General features: G+C 32.2%; 1 long non-coding RNA gene across 1 annotated transcript; it reads left to right on the top strand.

The window, feature by feature from the left end:
• The first annotated feature begins 1225 nt into the window (after window positions 1–1225).
• LOC133032665 (uncharacterized) lies at window positions 1226–16979 on the top strand. Its single transcript, XR_009685254.1, has 5 exons — window positions 1226–1622; window positions 1720–1830; window positions 2326–2366; window positions 2479–2594; window positions 16435–16979. It is a non-coding gene; the product is annotated as an uncharacterized LOC133032665 (long non-coding RNA).
• Window positions 16980–20267: the final 3288 nt, after the last annotated feature.

Raw genomic sequence — 20267 nt, 5'->3', positions numbered from 1 at the left:
TTATCATGAAACATAATCCTAGTTACTGCTAATCATATCGCTAACTATGTCGCTAATATATCGCTACCATATCGCTAACAACAAACAGGACGATAAAAAACATGAATCCTAGGTACGACTGCCATATATCGCTAACCGAATCGCCTATCATCGCAAACATGTCGCCAAACACATACAAGTCGATAAAATCATGCAACCTACGCACTCAACACTATATATCGCGAAGTGGGTCGCTAATGTATCGCCAAAATGTCGATAAACAGACGGTTTCTAATAAATTCTGGACTTTTCCAAGACGATGTCGCGCTATGTCGTGAACATAGTCGCGACACGTCGCAAATTGTGCAAAAACCAGAACACAGATCGGCATCAATGAAATTCAAACGAAATCAAATTTTTTTTAAAATAAAGTAAATACATTTCTTTAAAATGAACCACAAACAATTAAAAACTAATCAAAACAATAAAAAAGTTTAGACAAATACCTTTTTTACTGTTTCGGATCTGGGTTTTGTGTAGGGGGTGTCGCGAGTTTGGGGTTTCACGATATCGTCTCCGGTGGTCTGGTGTTCGTCTCTTTGGGTTTCACGATATGTAAGGGGCTTCCACGATTTCGTCTGCAAATGTTTCGCTATGTCGTCTGGAGGTGGTGGGTTTCGCGATTTCGCGATTTCGTCTGGAGGTGGTGGTTTTGTTGGGGTCGGGTGGGGTTTCGTAGCCGGCCTGGTGGGGTGTCGTTGGTGGTCCGGTGACTTGAGGTGGTGGTCCGGTTAGGGGAGGGTGGGTGTCGTTTGGTCGTTTGGGTTGCGTGAGAACGAGAGAGAGAGAGAAAAGAGAGAGTTAGAGGGAGAGTGGTAATTTGAAATGGGGAGGGTATTGTTGGGATTAATCTTAATTGGAGGTTATTTTTTTTACTATTTTTTGGCTAGCATATTAAAACAACACATGCTATTTTTAAGCATGTATTGTCAAATTTCCCATTTTAAATGACGAGTCATGCCATCTGGTGTCCATTGTACAAGATAACAGCAAGGTACCTACAGAATGTCTCAAAGTGTAACAGAAGGTATTTATGCTACAAAAATTTTAACTTAGGTATTAAATTGCAATTGAAAGATAAACTCAAGTATTTATGCCGCAAATTACTCTATTTAAATCTAAGCATCTATTGTTCAAAAAAAAAAAAAACTAAGCTGTTGTTAAAAAAAAAACCAAGCCGACTATGTGACCTAATTTAAACCTAATTTAAAAGATTAGGGTTTGTAAAAAAAATGAAGTCTCCTAAACTGCTTTCTCTCTCCCCTTCGTTCCGCCTTTTACTCTCTAGTCTCTCGCTCTCCTTCTTCGCGTAGCCCTCCTGCTCAGCTCACTTGGGTCGTCTCCGGCCACCAGCCACAACGTAGCATCCCGAGATTACCGCAGCTCCGTTTCCATCTTCCCTCTCTTCTCGGCGGCCTGCGAATCAGGGGCGGAATGCTCCGCTTGTTGTCCTTCGCGCGATCACTCTGTCCAGCCTCGACGCACCGTTTCCGGCCGCAGACGGTGGATACCGACCCCACCTGTGGTCTCGCGAACCCCACGAACCCCACGAACCCCCCAACATCCCGAGTCCCCAACCTCCGGTTCTCTCTCAACCCTATCTTGATGGAATGATATATTTTATTATTATTATTATAAATATATAATGCTGACCAGAGAGAGCAACCATATCTTGGTCAGTTAAGCCGTGCTGCCGAAATACTCTGATGAGCTCTGAGGCATTCATGGAGGGAAACGGCAGCTTGATGGTCTCTTCTATTTTGGATATCCTTCCGTCCTTTCGTCCTTTCGGTATGTCGTACACAGGGCCTCCTGCCTAAATAACTTTCATAGAATCATATAACAATTTAGCAAACATTTAAATTATTAATTAATTGCATACAAAGAAAACGGCATTTCTAGCAGCCATAGCCCCAATATCAGCACAGGAAACAACGCCAGGACATTGTTGTTCCAGCTCCTCTTTCACTTCATCTATAAGCTCATACCCACGCAAACTAAGATTTGCTGGCCAATCCTTTTCTGCTGTGTTTTTGTTGAGTCTATCAGAATTGATGCATCGCACCCCTACATCAATCGATCGATTCATATATTATTATTAATTATTTAAACAATAATATATATTAATTAATGTATATGCCTATATATATATAGGTATACGGTCCTAATGTTTTATGGAGCTTCTAATGTTTATAGTACATCTCACATTGATATTCACCGTGGTGGTTTAATGCTGCCCAAACTATTTCTAACTATTCTTATCTATCTTTTATTTTATTGCGACAGAGAAGAACCAATTCCATTGTTTTGAATCCTATGGAGCGTAAGTACATTTATCAAACACATGTGTGGTCTAGTAGTTCTTCTGACATTATTCATTTTAGATAAATTCTTTTAGATCTTTATGTGCATCAGACTTATGAAATCGTTTTATAACAGATTTGTAGTCTTAGCAGCATCTGTTGTTGGAGAAAGGGTTGTGACTTGTGTAGTTACACGCTGCACTTGAGCGTGCTGACAGAAACATTCCTCCATAGACGTTTATCATCAACAAGGTATATATTTATGTTAGTATATGTATATATTTAACTTGTTTAACTTCATCAAATTTTTTGCTAGTTGAATTAAGGAAATAAATAATTGGGAGTAAAATATATTGGTATGTATAAATAATAGTTTCTTCCTTGCATTGTTACAAAATAAAAAATACTTTTGAAGTTTGCCTTATGATACTAAGCGACCTCGTGAAATATTGAAATTGACTTGTGATGCTTTAAAAGTTTACTTGATAGACAGTTACATATTTACAATTATACAATTAGCTGCGGGTTGCCTTTTTAAATAATAAAATTTGCTTTTGTTGTCGGAAAAATTTATTTGATAGAGGGTTTCTCATCTTTAACAGTAAAATGTGCATTGGAATGTTATCTTTCGCCACTTTTAATGAGATTTGCATTGTTCATTTTTAAACAGTTTCGAACGACAAAGAATAATTGTTGTTTGGAAATTTGTTGCTGGTTGCTTTTTCAAAAGTTAAAATTAACTTTTGTTGTCTCGAAAGTTTACTGGATAGACAATGTTTCCTTAGATGTTTCAAATGTTTAAAGATTTTTGAATGTTGCCTTTTGCCATTGCGTGAGGTTTTGTATTGCTTGTCCTTAAACAAACGGTTTTGGATCCATCGATGGTTGCTTTCTGAAGTATTAAAATTAACTTTTCATGACTTAGAAATTTATTTGATAGATAGTTGTCTCCTCTTTAAAGAAACCTTAAGTACTCTTTCGGAATTTGTTGCTAGATCCTATTTTAAACAATTAAGTTGGTTTTTGTTACCTTAAAAATTTACTAGATAGACAGTTGCTTCCTCTTTGAAGAAAACATACTTACTCTTTTGGAATTGGTTCCCATTTGAAACAATTAATTTGGTTATTGTTGCCTTAAAAATTTATTTGATTGACAATTGTTTCAAATCATAAAGTACCTTCTAATGAAGCTTTTTACTAGTGTTTGTGGGATTCATATAATACGTCTTTAAACAGTTTCAAAAAACATAGCTTAACTGTTGGTTTGAAATATATAGATAGTTGCTTTTTCAAACATTGAAGTTTTGTTTTGTTGGCTTAAAATTTACTTGATAGACAATTATATTTTTTTTTATATATTTTTAGAATGTTAACAGTACTTTTGTTTTGAATCTTGCATTTTGCTTAGTAGGTGTGAGATTTGTATTGTATGTCCTTAAAAAGTTGCAAATAGTAATATATAATTTCTATTTCACAATCTGTTATTATATTAAAATTGACTTGTATTGTCTTAATAGTTTACTTGATTGACCGTTGATTCCTTGCATTGTTACCAAATAAAAAATACCTTCGAATGTTGCCTTATGGTACTAAGTGTGAGAATTGTATCTTTGTTCTTAAACAACCTTGTGAAATATTTAAATTTACATGTGACGTCTTAAAAGTTACTTGATAGACAGTTGCCTCTTCTTTAAAGGTTACATAATTACAATTATATATTGAAAGTAACATGTGACGCGTTAATAATTTACTTGATAGACGGTTGCCTCTTCTTTAAAGGTTACATAATTACGATTATGTATTGAAATTTACATGTGACGCCATAAAAGTTTATTTGATAGACGGTTGTCTTGTCTTTAAAGGTTACATAATTACGATTATGTATTGACATTTACATGTGACGCCGTAAAAGATTTTTTGATAGACGGTTGCCTCTTCTTTAAAGGTTACATAATTACGATTATGGAATTAGCTGCTGGTTGCCTTTTCAAATAATAAAATTAGCTTTTGTTGTCTAAAATATTTTCTTGATAGACGGTTGCTTCATCTTTAAAAGTGAAATTTACATTCAAATGTGGTATCTTAATAATGTGACGCCTTAATAATTTACTTGATAGACGGTTGCCTCTTCTTTAAAGGTAACATAATTACGATTATGTATTGAAATTTACATGTGACGTCATATAAATTTATTTGATAGACGGTTGCCTCGTCTTTAAAGGTTACATAATTACGATTATGTATTGAAATTTACATGTGACGCCTTAAAATGTTACATAATTACGACTATGGAATTAGCTGTTGGTTGCTTTTCAAATAATAAAATTAACTTTTGTTGTCTAAAATATTTACTTGATAGATGGTTGCCTCATCTTTAAAATTGAAATTTACATTCAAATGTGTTATCTTAATAATGTGACGCCTTAATATTTTACTTGATAGACGGTTGCCTATTATGTATTGAAATTTACATGTGACGCCATAAAAGTTTACTTGATAGACGGTTGCCTTGTCTTTAAAGGTTACATAATTACGATTATGTATTGAAATTTACATGTGACGCCTTAAAAAGGTTTTTTGATGGACGGTTGCCTTTTCTTTAAAGGTTACATAATTACGATTATGGAATTAGCTGCTGGTTGCCTTTTCAAATAATAAATTTAGGTTTTGTTGTCTAAAATATTTACTTGATAGACGGTTGTCTCATCTTTAAAAGTAAAATTTACATTCAAATGTGTTATCTTATAATGTGACGCCTTAATAATTTACTTGATAGACGGTTGCCTCTTCTTTAAAGGTTACATAATTATGATTATGCATTGAAATTTACATGTGACGCCATAAAAATTTACTTGATAGACGGTTGCCTCGTCTTTAAAGGTTACATAATTACGATTATGTATTGTAATTTACATGTAATGCCTTAATAGGTTTTTTGATAAACGGTTGCCTCTTCTTTAAAGGTGACATAATTACGATTATGAAATTAGCTACTGGATGCCTTTTCAAATAATAAAATTAGCTTTTGTTGTCTAAAATATTTACTAGATAGATGGTTGCCTCATCTTTAAAAGTGAAATTTATATTCAAATTTGTTATCTTAATAATGTGACGCCTTAATAATTTACTTGATAGACGGTTGCCTCTTCTTTAAAGGTTACATAATTACGATTATGTATTGTAATTTACATGTGATGTCATAAAAGTTTACTTGATAGATGGTTGCCTCGTCTTTAAAGGTTACATAATTACGATTATGTATTGAAATTTACATGTGACGCCTTAAAAGGTTTTTTGATAGACGGTTGCCTCTTCATTAAAGTTTACATAATTACGATTATGGAATTAGCTGCTTGTTGCCTTTTCAAATAATAAAATTATCTTTTGTTGTCTAAAATATTTACTTGATAGACAGTTGCCTCATCTTTAAAAGTGAATTTTATATTCAAATGTGTTATCTTAATAATGTGAGGTCTTAATAATTTACTTGATAGACGGTTGCCTCTTCTTTAAATGTTAGAAAATTACGATTATGTATTAAAATTTACATGTGACACCATAAAAGTTTACTTGATAGACGGTTGCCTCATCTTTAAAAGTGAAATTTACATTCAAATGTGTTATCTTAATAATGTGACGCCTTACGCCTTAATAATTTACTTGATAAACGGTTGCCTTTTCTTTGAAGGTTACATAATTGTGATTATGTATTGAAGTTTACATGTGACGTCATAAAAGTTTACTTGATAGACGGTTGCCTCGTCTTTAAAGGTTACATAATTACGATTATGTATTGAAATTTACATGTGACGCCTTAAAAGGTTTTTTGATAGACGGTTGCCTCTTCTTTAAAGGTTACATAATTACGATTATAGAATTAGCTGCTGGTTGCTTTTTCAAATAATAAAATTAGCTTTTGTTGTCTAAAATATTTACTTGATAGATGGTTGCCTCATTTTTAAAAGTGAAATTTACATTCAAATGTGTTATCTTAATAATATGACGCCTTAATAATTTACTTGATAGACGGTTGCCTCTTCTTTAAAGGTTACATAATTACGATTATGTATTGAAATTTACATGTGACGCCATAAAAGTTTACTTGATAGACGGTTGTCTCGTCTTTAAAGGTTATATAATTACGATTATGTATTGAAATTTACATGTGACGCCTTAAAATGTTTTTTGATAGACGGTTGCCTCTTCTTTAAAGGTTACATAATTACGATTATGGAATTAGGTGCTGGTTGCCCTTTCAAATAATAAAATTAGCTTTTGTTGTCTAAAATATTTAGTTGATAGACGGTTGTCTCATCTTTAAAAGTGAAATTTACATTCAAATGTTTTATCTTAATAGTGTGACCCCTTAATAATTTACTTGATGACGCTATAAAAATTTACTTGATGACGGTTGCCTCGTGTTTAAAGGTTACATAACTACGATTATGTATTGAAATTTACATGTGACGCCTTAAAAGATGTTTTGATAGACGGTTGCCTCTTCTTTAAAGGTTGCATAATTACGATTATGAAATTAGCTGCTGGTTGCCTTTTCAAATAGTAAAATTAGCTTTTGTTGTCTAAAATATTTACTTGATAGACGGTTGCCTCATCTTTAAAAATGAAATTTACATTTAAATGTGTTATCTTAATAATGTGACGCCTTAATAATTAACTTGATAAATGGTTGCCTCTTCTTTAAAGGTTTCTTAGTTACGATTATGTATTGAAATTTACACGTGATGCCATAAAAGTTTACTAAATAGACGGTTGCCTCGTCTTTGAAGGTTACATAATTACGATTATGTATTGAAATTTACATGTGACGCCTTAAAAGGTTTTTTGATAGATGGTTGCCTCTTCTTTAAAGGTTACATAATTACGATTATGGAATTAGTTGCTGGTTGCATTTTCAAATAATAAAATTAGCTTTTGTTGTCTAAAATATTTACTTGATAGACGGTTGTCTTATCTTTAAAAGTAAAATTTACATTCAAATGTGTTATCTTAATAATGTGACGCCTTAATAATTTACTTGATAGACGGTTGCCTCTTCTTTAAAGGTTACATAATTATGATTATTTATTGAAATTTACATGTGACGCCATAAAAGTTTACTTGATAGACGGTTGCCTCGTCTTTAAAGGTTACATAATTACGATTATGCATTGACATTTACATGTTACGCCTTAAAAGGTTTTTTGATAGACGGTTGCCTCTTCTTTAAAAGTTACATAATTAAAATTATAGAATTAGGTGCTGGTTGCTTTTCTAAATAAAATTAGCTTTTGTTGTCTAAAGTATTTACTTGATAGACGGTTGCCTCATCTTTAAAAGTGAAATTTACATTCAAATATGTTATCTTATGTCACTGTTTGGTATATTTGTATTGTTTGTACTTAAAGATTCAAACGAAAAAGAATAATTGTTGTTTGGAAATTTGTTGCTGGTTGTTTTTTTAAAAATTAAAATTAACGTTTGTTGTCTCAGAAGTTTACTTGATAGACGTCTTTTTTCTTAGATGCTTTAAAAATTTAAAGATATTTGAATGTTGCTTTTTTGCCACTATGTGTGAGATTTGTATTGTTTGTCCATAAAATGGTTTTGGAATGGATGGTTGCTTTGTGAAATATTAAAATTAATTTTTCATGACTGAAAAATTTACTTGATAGACAGTTTGTCTCCTTTTTAGAAAACATGTTTACTCTTTTGGAATTTCGTTGCTTGCTCTTCTTTCAAACGATTAAGTTGGTCTATGTTACCTTAAAAATATACTAAATAGAGAGTTGCCTCCTCTTTAAATAAACATAATTACTCTTTTGGAATTTATAGTTGGTCCCTATTTCAAACAATTAAGTTTGTTTTTGTTGCTTAAAAATTTTACTTGATAGACGATTGCCTCAAAGGAAAAAGTATATTCTAATGAAGCCTATTTCCAGTGTTTGAGATTTGTATAATTCGTCCTTAAACAATTTAAAACAACATAGCCTAATTATTGGTTTGAAATATATGGCTACTGGCTAGTTGTTTTTTCAAATTGTAAAATTTTGTTTGGTTCGTTTAAAAGTTTACTTGATAGATAAGAGTAATTTGCGGCAAAACCTCCTTATGTTTTAATTTTTACACACTTAACCCCCTTATCTTTTTTTTTGGTGGCAAAACCCCCTTATGTTTTAATTTTAATACACTTAACCCCCTTATCTTTTTTTTTGGTGGCGAAACTCCCTTTTGTTTTAATTTTTATACACTTAACCCCTCTATCTTTTGTTTTGGTGGCAAAACCCCCTTCAGTTTACTTTTCTTTGCAAATTTAAAGTTTTAGTTAGATATTACCGTTAAATACTAACTGGATTACTACTGTATCGACTTCAAGGTTTTACCGTTACATATACACAGGTGTATACAGTGGTCATCCAGATGATATTTAACGGTAATATTTAACTGGCGTGTCAAATTTGCAAAGAAAAATAAACATAAGGGGGTTTTGCCACAAAAAAAGATAAGGGGGTTAAGTGTATAAAAATTAAAATATAAGGGGGTTTTGCCACCAAAAAAAAAGATAAGGGGGTTAAGTGTATAAAAATTAAAATATAAGGGGGTTTTGCCACTAAAAATAAAGATAAGGGGGTTAAGTGTATAAAAATTAAAACATAAGGGGGTTTTGCCGCAAATTACTCGATAGATAATTATATTTTATATTTTTGAAAAGTTAAAAGTGCTTTTGAATGTTCTATTATTGCATGTAGGTGTAAGATTTGTATTGTTTGCCTTTAAAGTTGCGAATAGTGATATATAGTTTTCTATTTTGGAATTTGTTATTGGTTTTATTCCAAAATATTAAAATTGACGTGTGTTGTCTTAATAGTTTACTTGATATACAATTGCTTCCTTGCATTGATACAAAATAAAAAATACCTTCGAATTTTGCTGTATAGTACTAAGTGTGTGATTTGTATCTTTTGTCGTTACATGGCTTTGTGAAATATTGAAATTTACTTGTGATGCCATAAAAGTTTACTTGATAGACGGTTATATAATTACGATTATGCAATTAGCTGCTGGTTGTTTAAAAAATTTACTTGATCAAATGAGCATTGGAATATTATCTTTCACCATGGTTTATGAGATTTGCATTGTTCATTTTTAAACAATTTCTAACGACAGAGAATAATTGTTGTTTGAAAATTTGTTGCTGGTTGTTTTTTTAAAAGTTCAAAGATATTTGACTGTTCCATTTTGCATGTAGGTGTGAGATTTGTATTGTTTGCCTTTAAGGTTGCGAATAGTGATATATGGTTTTGTATTTTGGAATCAATTCCTGGTCTTATCCTGAAATATTAAAATGGACGTGTGTTATCTTAATAGTTTACTTGATAGACAATTGTTTCCTTGCATTGTTACAAAATAAAAAAATCTTCAAATGTTGTCGTATGCTTACTAAGCATGAGATTTACACGGCCTTGTGAAATATTGAAATTGATTTTTGATGCTTTAAAAGTTTACTTGATAGATGGTTGTCTCCTCTTTAAAGGTTACATAATTACGATTATGTAATTAGCTACCGGTTGCCTTGTCAAAAAATAAAATTAGCTATTGTTGTCTGAAAATTTACTTGATAGACATTTGCCTCATCTTTAAAAGTAGAAAGTACACTCCAATGTTATCTTTCACCTCTGTTTGTGAGATTTGTATTGTTCGTCTTTAAACAGTTTCGAACGACAAAGAATAATTATTTAGAAATTTGTTGCTGGTTGTTTTTTAAAAGTTAAAATTAACTTTTGTTGTCTTGGAAGTTTACTTGATAGTTGGTTGTTTACTTAGATATTTTAAAAGTTCAAAGATCTTTTGAATGTTGCCATATGCCACTATGTGTGAGATTTATGTTGCTTGTCCTTAAGAGTTCTGAATTTGCTGATGGGTTCTTTCTAAAATATTAAAATTGACTTTTGGTGTCTTAGACGTTTATTTGATAGATAGTTGCTTCTCCTTTAAAGAAAACACAATTACTCTTTTGGAGTTTGTTGCTAGTTCCTTTTTTAAACAAATAAATTGCCTTTTGTTCTCTTAAAAATTTACTTGATAGACAATTGCCTCAAAGTAAAAAGTGCCTTTGGATGATGCCTTTCGCCACAGTTTGTGAGATTTGTATTGTTCGTCATTAAACTGTTTCGAACAACATAGGTTAACTGTTGGTTTGAAATATGTTGCTAGTTGCCTTCTCAAATATTAAAATTTAGTTTGGTTGGTTTGAAATTTAGATTTTGAAAAGCTTACTTTTGAATGTTCGCTTTTGCCACTAACTGTGAGACTTGTATTGTTTGCTTGATCCCAACAGTCATACATATTTAAATTTTTCAAATTTGTTGCTGGTTGTCTTTTCAAAAATTTATTTTCTGATGCTTTAAAAGATTACTAATAGACAGCTGCTTCCTCAATTAGAAGTACAATATGTTGCTGGCCATTTTCAAATATTAAAATTGACGTATGTTGCCTTAAAAGTTTACTTGATAGACGGTTGTTTACTTGAACTGTTACAAAATAAAACGTATCTTCGAATGTTGCCTTATGCTACTAAGAGTGAGATTTGTACTGTTTGTCTTTAAACAATAATGAATAGTACTGAATATAATTACTAATTTGTAATCTGTTTTGCTAGTTGCCTTTTGAAATATTGAAATTAGCATTTGATGCCTTAAAAATTTATTTGATAAACGGTTGTCTCCTCTTTAAAGAAAACATAATTTAGGCTGTTTTTGTTGCTTTAAAAGTTTACTAGATAGACAATTGCCACAAAGTAAAAAAGTACCTTCCAATGATGCCTTTTGCCACAATATGTGAGATTTTTATAGTTCGTTCTTAAACAGTTTCGAACAACATTGCCTAATTGTTTGTTTGAAATGCGTTGCCTGTTGCTTCTACAAATATTAAATATTAGTTTGGTTAGCTTAAAAGTTTACTTGATAGACGCTTATTTTTTAGATTTTTGAGAAGTTAAAAGTACTTTTGAATGTTCGATTTTGTCACTAGGTGTGAGATTTGTATTGTTTGCCCTTAAACTCTTTTGAATAGTATAATCGTTACTATTTTGGAATCTGTTGGTTGTTTTTTCAATGGTCAATTTTTTTTGTTGCCTTAATAGTTTACTCAATAGACAGGTACTTCCTCATTATTTTGAAAAGTTGAAAGTACTTTTGAATGTTTCCTTTTCCCTCCAGGTATGAGATTTGTATTGTTTTCTCTTTAACAGTTGCAAATAGTAATATACAGTTACTATTTTGAAATCGGTTGTCTTATGGTATATTCGAATGATGTCAATGTGAGATTTATATCGTTTGTCCTTAAACGGTTTTGAATAGTACAAAATATGATTACTAATTTGGAATCTATTTGCTAGTTGGCTTCTGAAGTATTGAAATTGTGATATGATATTCTTAGAGAATAAAAGTATGTATCTAAATTGGTACACAAAATTATAAAGTCCCTCAAAGAAAATTTCTTTACTAATGATGAAATAAAAGAATAATCTAGCTTTCGAGATGCTAGTATCTCCAATTACAACCTTTCGAGAGGGCTGCTCTCTCCTAGAGTCTATTCTCTTTTATTTCTAACCTCCTTTAAACAATGAATCAGTCTCCTATTTATATGTATTGGATAGAATAATTTAATTGCCAGCTAGGATCTAAAAAGAATTAATAAAACACAACCCTCTAAAACAAACTAGCAAGCTAGATAAAATAATTGCCAACTAAATAAAAAAAACAAAATAATTACAGTTGGAATAGAAAATAACAGCCCTATCTTTAAATGTCTCGTGGCCTCCTAGCGTATACTAACTTGACTGGAGGCTTATCAATACCCCCCTCGAACACCTTCACTTTGTCCTCAAGGTGAAAAGAAGGGAACTGCTTTAGGATGGTGTTGTAAGGCTCCCATGTTGCTTCATAATCAGGTAGCGACTTCCATTTGACTAAGACTTCTGAAGGAATGAGGGAACTAGCAGCAACAAACTAGAGATTGAGCACTGATTTAGGCTCCGTTTGGAGTTGTAGGTCAACTGTTAGTTGTGGGGGAATGGTGGGCGTTACTTGTTCGGCGCCAATAGCTCGACGGAGCTGAGAAACATGAAAAACGGGGTGATTTTGGGCGTGGTCAGGAAGTTGAAGCTTGTAAGCCACAGAACCAATGCGTTGAATGATAGGAAATGGCCCATAATAACGAGCTGAGAGCTTTTCGTTGGAACGTTTTGCAAGAGAACGTTGGCGGTATGGTCTGAGCTTGAGATATACCATGTCTCCAACCGAAAATTCCAACAGTCGTCGCTTGGTGTGTGGTTGGAGCTTCATTTTGTGTTGGGCTCAAAGAAGACGCATTCGAAGATCATCGAAGATGGCATCTCTAGAATCCAACAAGTCATCCACGGAAGACACTATGGCACTCCCTTTCTTGTAGGGTATAAGAGCAGGAGGGTCTCTACCATATAGAGCCTTAAAGGGGGTACTTTTGAGAGATGAATGATATGAAGTATTGTAGGAGTACTCGGCCCAAGCCATCCATTTTGACCATTGGTTGGGCTGCTGGTATGTGAAGCAGCGTAGATATGTTTCGAGGCAACGATTTAGCACTTCAGATTGTCCATCCGTTTGTGGATGATAAGCGGTGCTTCTCTTCAAAGTAGTGCCTTGTAGTTTGAAGAGGTGGCGCCAAAAGAGGATGAGGAAGAGTCTGTCCCTATCTGATATTATTGATTGAGGAACACCATGTAACCTCACAATTTCCTTCTTAAAGACATCAACCACTATAGGGGCAGAAAATGGATGCCTGAGTTTGATAAAATGGGCATACTTAGAAAGGTGATCAACAACTACGAGGATTGTATCCCATCCGTCAGACCTTGGAAACCCTTCAATAAAATCCATAGTAACCTCATCCCATACTTGAGCCGGAAGTGCTAAGGATTGGAGTAGGCCGGCTGGAGATGTGGTGAGCAGCTTGTTTTGTTGGCAGATGGACCAAGTGAGGGCGTCCCCGTCGAGCCCGATGACAGCCGTTTCAAGCATGAGTGGTTCGGAGAGAAAATATTAGGAAATAACGTTCGGCTCTGTAACTCCACCCCTCGGGATTGGCTCCGGTGAACACTGGTAACTCCATTCTCGGTGGTCGAGATTCGATACTAGGAAACTGAGTTGAAGAATATGGATTCGGAGGAGGAGGCGGTTGTGGCAGAAATGTCGAGTGCGGTGGTGTGGGAGGGAATCGAATCTTGGGTTCCATCGGCCCGATTGACGATGACCCATCTCTGGGCACGATCGGTGGACGGAGATCATGGCTGGACGTAGTCGTCTCGATGGGCGCCTTACCAGCAGCTACATATCGTGTCATCTGTGCCATCAACAGCTCCGGTAACCTCTGGATCTCTGCCTGTGTCTCAGAAACTTCCTTGCCCAGCTGCGACTTCACCTCTGTGATTTCTTTCTGAACTTCCAGGCGCAAGGTCTCCATTATTTCATCCATCTTCTCCATTGTAGTGTCCTTCTTAGGCCCCATGTCTTGTATCGTAAATGCTCTGATACCACTTTGATAGGATCTCCCCTGTTAATGTGATCTCAATTGCAAAACCAGGAAGAAAAAAAAGATAGAGTTACAGAAGAAAAGAAGAATAATAGTAGAGTATTGGATGATAAAAATGGTAGCAGCCTTGTATTGATACCCAAGAATTCGAGAGCCTGGTTCTCTCCCACAATTGGTTACAAGCTAAACAGAATTCTCATGCCTTCACAAAGCAAAACCAGCTAACTTTTATTCAAACTTACGGGTGTAGAAAAAACTCACCACACCAGAACAAAACTCACCTAAGAAACTGCCAGCTCACCTTTAATTCCCTACAGCATTGCCCAATCCTTTTTTCATACACCTTCGAGCATAAACATATGTGATCGGTGGTCTATCAAATTCTTGATTCTTGAGAATTCAATTTTTCAGTTTCGAAATCGTCCTCGAACCCAGCAGTAGTGTCACTCTTCTCCACAGGTTTCTTTGGCATCGTGTCCGCAGCTCACCGCACTAATTTGATATGATATTCTTAGAGAATAAAAGTATCGATCTAAATTGTTACACAAAATTATAAAATCCATCAAAGAAAATCTCTTTATTAATGATGAAATAAAAGAATAATCTAGCTTTCGAGATGCTAGTATCTCCTATTACAACCTTTCGAGAGGCCTGCTCTCTCCTAGAGTCTATTCTCTTCTATTTCCAACCTCCTTTACACAATGAATCAACCCCCTATTTATATGTATTGGACATAATAATTTAATTGCCAGCTAGGATTTAAAAATAATTAATAAAACACAACCCTCTAAGACAAAATAGCCAGCTAGATAAAATAATTGCCAACTAGATAAAAAAAACAAAACAATTACAGCTGGAATAAAAAATAACAGCCCTATCTTTAAATGTCTCGTGGCCTCCTAGCGTATACTAACTTGACTGGAGGCTTATCAAATTGGCTTTTGATGCTTTAAAAGTTTACTTGATAGACGATTACTTTCTGTTTAACATAATTTACTAATATGGAATTAGCTGCTAGTTGCTTTTTCAAACAATGAAGGTAACTTGATAGAAGGTTGCCTCCTTTTTAAAAGTAAGAGATACATTCTAATGTTGTCTTTCGCCATTGTTTTGCTGGTTGTTTTCTCAAAGATTAAAATTTACTTTTATTGTCTTAAAGTTTATTTGATATAAGACTGTTTCCTCATTTTTTGTTTGTAAGTTTTAAGAACTTTTGGATGTTGCCTTTTGCTTCTATGTGAAATTTGTATTGTTTGTCCTCAATGGTTTTGAATATGGTTGCCTTCTGAAATATTAAAATTGAATTTTAATGCCTTTAAAAGTTTACTTTTATTGTCTTAAAAATTTACTTCACAACAATTGCCTCCTCTTTAAATGTAAAAAATATATTTGAATGTTTCCATCGCTATAGTTTTTGAGATCCTAACGTTTGTCCTCAAATAGTTTGAAACAACAAAACAAAATTATTGTTTTGAAATTTGTTGCTGGTTGCTTGCTCAAAGATTAAAATGAACTTTTGTTGCCTCTAAAGTTTACTTGATAGGTTATAAAAAAAAGAAATAAAGTTTCATAGACGACTGTTTTCTCAGATTTTGGAAAAGTTTAAAGAACTTTTGAATGTTGCCTTTTGCTACTAGGTGTGAGATTTGTATTGTTTTCCCTTAAAACGGTTCCGAATAGTAATATATTGGTGCTATTTTGAAATCTGCTCATGGTTCTATTCTCAAGTATTAAAATTGACGTGTTGCCTTAGAAGTTTCTTGATAGACGAATGCTTCCTCAGATTGTTCAAAAATAAAATGTACCTTCAAATGGTACCTTATGGTAATGTTATATATATGTCATTTGCCTTCAAACATGGCTGAGTAGTACAAAATATAATTGCTAATTTGGAATCTATTTTGCTGGTTTCTTTATGAAATATTGAAATTGACTTTTGATGTTTTAAAAATTTAAACGATTTCCTTCTCTTTATAGGAAGCACAATTATTATTTTGGAATTTTTTGCTAGTTGCATTTTCAAACAATAAAGTTGGGTTTTGTTGATGTGAAAGTTTACTTGTTAGACAGTTCCCTCTTTAAAAGTAAAAAATACCTTCAAATGCCACTGTTTGTGTGATTTGCATCGTTTGTTCTTAAAAAAGTTTTGAACAGCAAAGCATAGTTGTTTGTTTTGAAATCTGTTGCTAGTTGCTTTCTCAAATATTACATGAACTTTTGTTACTTTAAAAATTTACTTAATAAACGACTATTTTGTTAGATCTTTGATAAGTTTAAAGCACTTTTGAATGTTGTCTTTTCTCATTAGGTATGAGAATTGTATTGTTTATCCTTAAACAATTTTTAATCAGCTGCTGGTTGCTTTCCAAAATATTGAAATTGGCTTTTTCGCATTAAAAGCGTATTTCGAAATCTGTTGATGGTTTTATTGCCAAAGTTTGAGATTGATTTTTGTTGCCTTAAAAGTTAGGGTTTTTTTCTATTATACCTTTATTACATCTAAACTTTACTTTTTTATCTCCAGGTACAAAAATAAACAAAAATAAAAAAGTAAACTTTCTTTTTTCAAAAACACGGTCTCTACATAAGACTTTTCCAAAATAGTTTCTCCCAAAAGTTTTAGATCTGAAATCAACATGAACATGAATCACCTCCAAAAAATCCTAGATCTCCTCCATAATCGACGTATTCTCCAAACAACACCACTAAAGATGTAGAAGTTTTTGTCGAACACCATGAACGCCGGTGGAAAGTTTTTTGTCGATCACCATTAACGCCGGTAAGAAATTTTGATTCGATATTCAGTTATGGCAGCGCGACCAACGATCAGAGATCTCTATGAGAAGCCAACAAAAAAAGATCAACAACTGAGAGGAGATGCCCATGAACATTTACCCAAAAAGATTGGGTTTTTCTTTACTTTCTTTTTTCTTTTTAGAAAAATAATAAATCTGATATTATTAATTGTGTTTACTTTAATTGTTTTCTAATCTATTATTATTAATGTTATTGAGTTGATTCACATATATTAGTTGTTTTTGTTAATATATTGTTATTGTTTTTCGGTGTTTTTTGAAAATCTAGAATGAAAACCATGTAAATTGATTTTTTTAGGTAGTATAATGAGAATATTGAGTTTGTGTTAAAATTTTAAAATAAAATTATGTTGTTTTAGCGTTATTTTTATGTTTTCTTTTTGTTGTTGTCCATGATTGTGAAATAACAAATGTATAAATAACACAATAACAATAATAAAATAATGAGGAATATAACTTTATTATTTAGAACAATAAATAATGAAATAAAGAAATAATTAATTTTAATAGTATGATCAACTTTTCTTAAATTTTCAACGAAAAATTAAAAACAACTCGGAAGAATTTGACAAATAAACATACAAGGTACCAATATTTTAAATATTTTTTTCGTAATCAGGTTGTAATTTAGTATTTCTGAACTATTTCAAAGCAAATTCATACTGAAAATTAGTTGATCTGAATAAATTGGTGCAAATAATTTAAATTTGAAAAAAAAATAGTGATTCATTTAAGGTCATTTAGTGATTACTGTCATATAATAGTTGTTTATAAGTTGTTCTCATGTATTAAACTGGTTCCTTAACAATATAGAAAAATTAATACACTAGTTTCAGGCATGAAACTTTTGTAAATTTTAGTACAGAGCAATGATCATTGGGATGACAACAACCACTATGTTGATTACGAATTAATTAAGTGCAGAATTAATATCAAGAGATTGCACTTTTACTAAACTAGTGCATATAATGATGGAGAAACTAAAATGAAACCATAAAACAACTCAAATACAACTGAAATACCAACTGAAGGAAGGCTGCCAACCACTCCAAATCAAGGATGACAAAAGTCTGTTGTTTTACATAAAGTTATTAACCAATGAAACTGATTTCACACAGTATTCGTTGTGTGTGAACACATTCAACAACACAGAAACACAATCCTTTTTGGCAACTACCCAAACAACGGTGTGCAACAATGTGATAATGACAAAAAGCGACAATCACTCAGTACACTCAGATGTGCAACAGCCCGACAACAACACAACAACAACAACTAAATAACTTTTATCTGCTCCAAGGAGGGAATCAGTTTCAAAAAAAAAATTATTTTAACATGAACATATTTTATTTACCATACTTCAAAATCTTAGTTGCTTCTTAGGCAACCATTCTAAATTAAAGATGACAAAAGTTTGTTGTTTTATACAATCTTTTTTGGAAGCTACCCAAACAATGGAGTGCAACAATGTGATAATGACAAAAAGTGACAATCACCAGTATACTCACAGTGTAGCAACCTGACAACAACACAACAACAACAATTAAAAAACTTTTATCTGGTTTAAGGGGGGGATTTGTTTTAAAAGATGTTATTTTGGTTGATACTATGACTTTGACAGCAGAAACAACCATAAAGCAACAAGAAAATAACCAAAAGCAAATCCCCAAAGATGTTGAATATTGAAAAATCTATAATTATTTGTTCATCAATTGATATTGTAACTAAATATTGTTAATAGCTAAAAAAAACTACTAACAATTATTATCTTTTTTCTCTAAAAAAGAAGACAAACATAATTATATAAATACTTAATGTATAAATTAAAAACACAATAATAATTGTTTTTCACGGTACTAAAATATATAAACAACTTAAATAAAATTATAATGTTCATATCACGTGCAAGATATATGTAAAATTAACAACAAAGCAATGTTTCTTAAAAAATATTACTCTTCAATGCATAACAAAATCCATGCGCAATAGCTTGAACCTTCTTGGAAGATTGAAACATTTTCGTGTACACTTTCAATGTATGTAACTCACTTCATTCTATCAAAGGAATAGAAATAGATGACAAGCCTATTCTGATCAACATTTAAGTACATCATCACTGGAAGTCAAGTTTCTTTGCATTCAACTGCAGTAACAAAAACAACAAGATAAAAAATGAATGTATTTACAAAATAACATATAAACATCTTATAAACAACGTTAAAACAACGCTATATCAACATAATCATTGAACGCATTTACAAAATAACATATAAACAACTTATAAACAACGTGAACACAACACTATATCAAAAAAACATTAAAAATCTATAAATAAAAATTGACTAATTCATAAAACTAAAATGAACAAAAAAACAAAAGAATAGCAATATGAAAAGTTCAGCTTAAAGAAGAAGAAAAAATATAATTGAATATGTTCTCTTTCTTTATGTTAGTGAAAACTTAGTTCTTTTGGACATTTCACCAAACACATGACATGGGTGTTTTTACACACGCACACACACAACTATAGAGCATTTTCTTGAACACTCTCAATGTGTTCAACTTACACACGAAAGGAATAGAGATTGTCACAAAGCCTATCCTAATCAACTTGGAAGTACTTCAATACTAGGAACTAAGGTTTTTCCTTTCTACTGCAGTAGCAAAACAATACGTATAAACAACTTATAAACAACGCATAAACAACTCTGTATCAAATTTATTGATAAATTGACTAATTCATAAAATCAGAAAGAACATAAATAACATCAGAATAACAATATAAAAATCCCAGTTTGAAGAGGAATAAAAATTACAATAGCACAATTAAAGATACCCTTTTTTTTTAGGCTAGTGATTAAGAATAACTATGTTAGGCATTTCGTCAAACACATGGAAGGTATGCTCTTATATACACATTAACAAAATATTCAGCTTAAAGAAGAAGAAGAAATTTACAAAATTTGAGGGCAAATGAGTAGAATCAATAATAAACAATCACACTACAACAATATTTTTATTAAACTTTCAAATCTAAACTTTTATTAATGTAATTTGAAAAGGAAAAAAAAAAAGAAGAAGAATAAGAAAAGAACAACTTACAAATCGAAGCTTCAAAAAATATTAATAACACTAAAAATAAGTTTGAAAAAGAGGGAGATGGCTTGATCAAGAGGGAAATAAATCTGAAAAAAGTCTCTCTTTCTCCCTAGACCACAACATAGAAGGTTGAGTAGATGTTTTGCTTGACATCGAGGGCTGGGACAAGAGAGCTGGAGACGATCGAGAAAGGTTGGATGTGAGATGGAAATGGTGGAGATGGTTGCCTTTTGAAGTGTATCTGTGTGAATAGGAGGAAGAAGGAAAAATAGTATAAATTGTATAATTGTAAATATCAAACTTTGTAAATAGTATTAAAGAAAAAACCCCAAAGTAAAAAAGTAAAAAAAAGATAGGGCAAGCATAAATGTTTAATATTGAAAAAAAAAGCCACTGTAAATTTCTCTAAAAGTTAACTTGATAGACTATTATCTCGGATTGT

This window comes from Cannabis sativa, chromosome 1 (genome assembly GCF_029168945.1).
Source record: "Cannabis sativa cultivar Pink pepper isolate KNU-18-1 chromosome 1, ASM2916894v1, whole genome shotgun sequence".
In the NCBI taxonomy this organism is placed as follows: domain Eukaryota; kingdom Viridiplantae; phylum Streptophyta; class Magnoliopsida; order Rosales; family Cannabaceae; genus Cannabis; species Cannabis sativa.
This window is presented reverse-complemented; position numbering and strand designations above follow the sequence as displayed.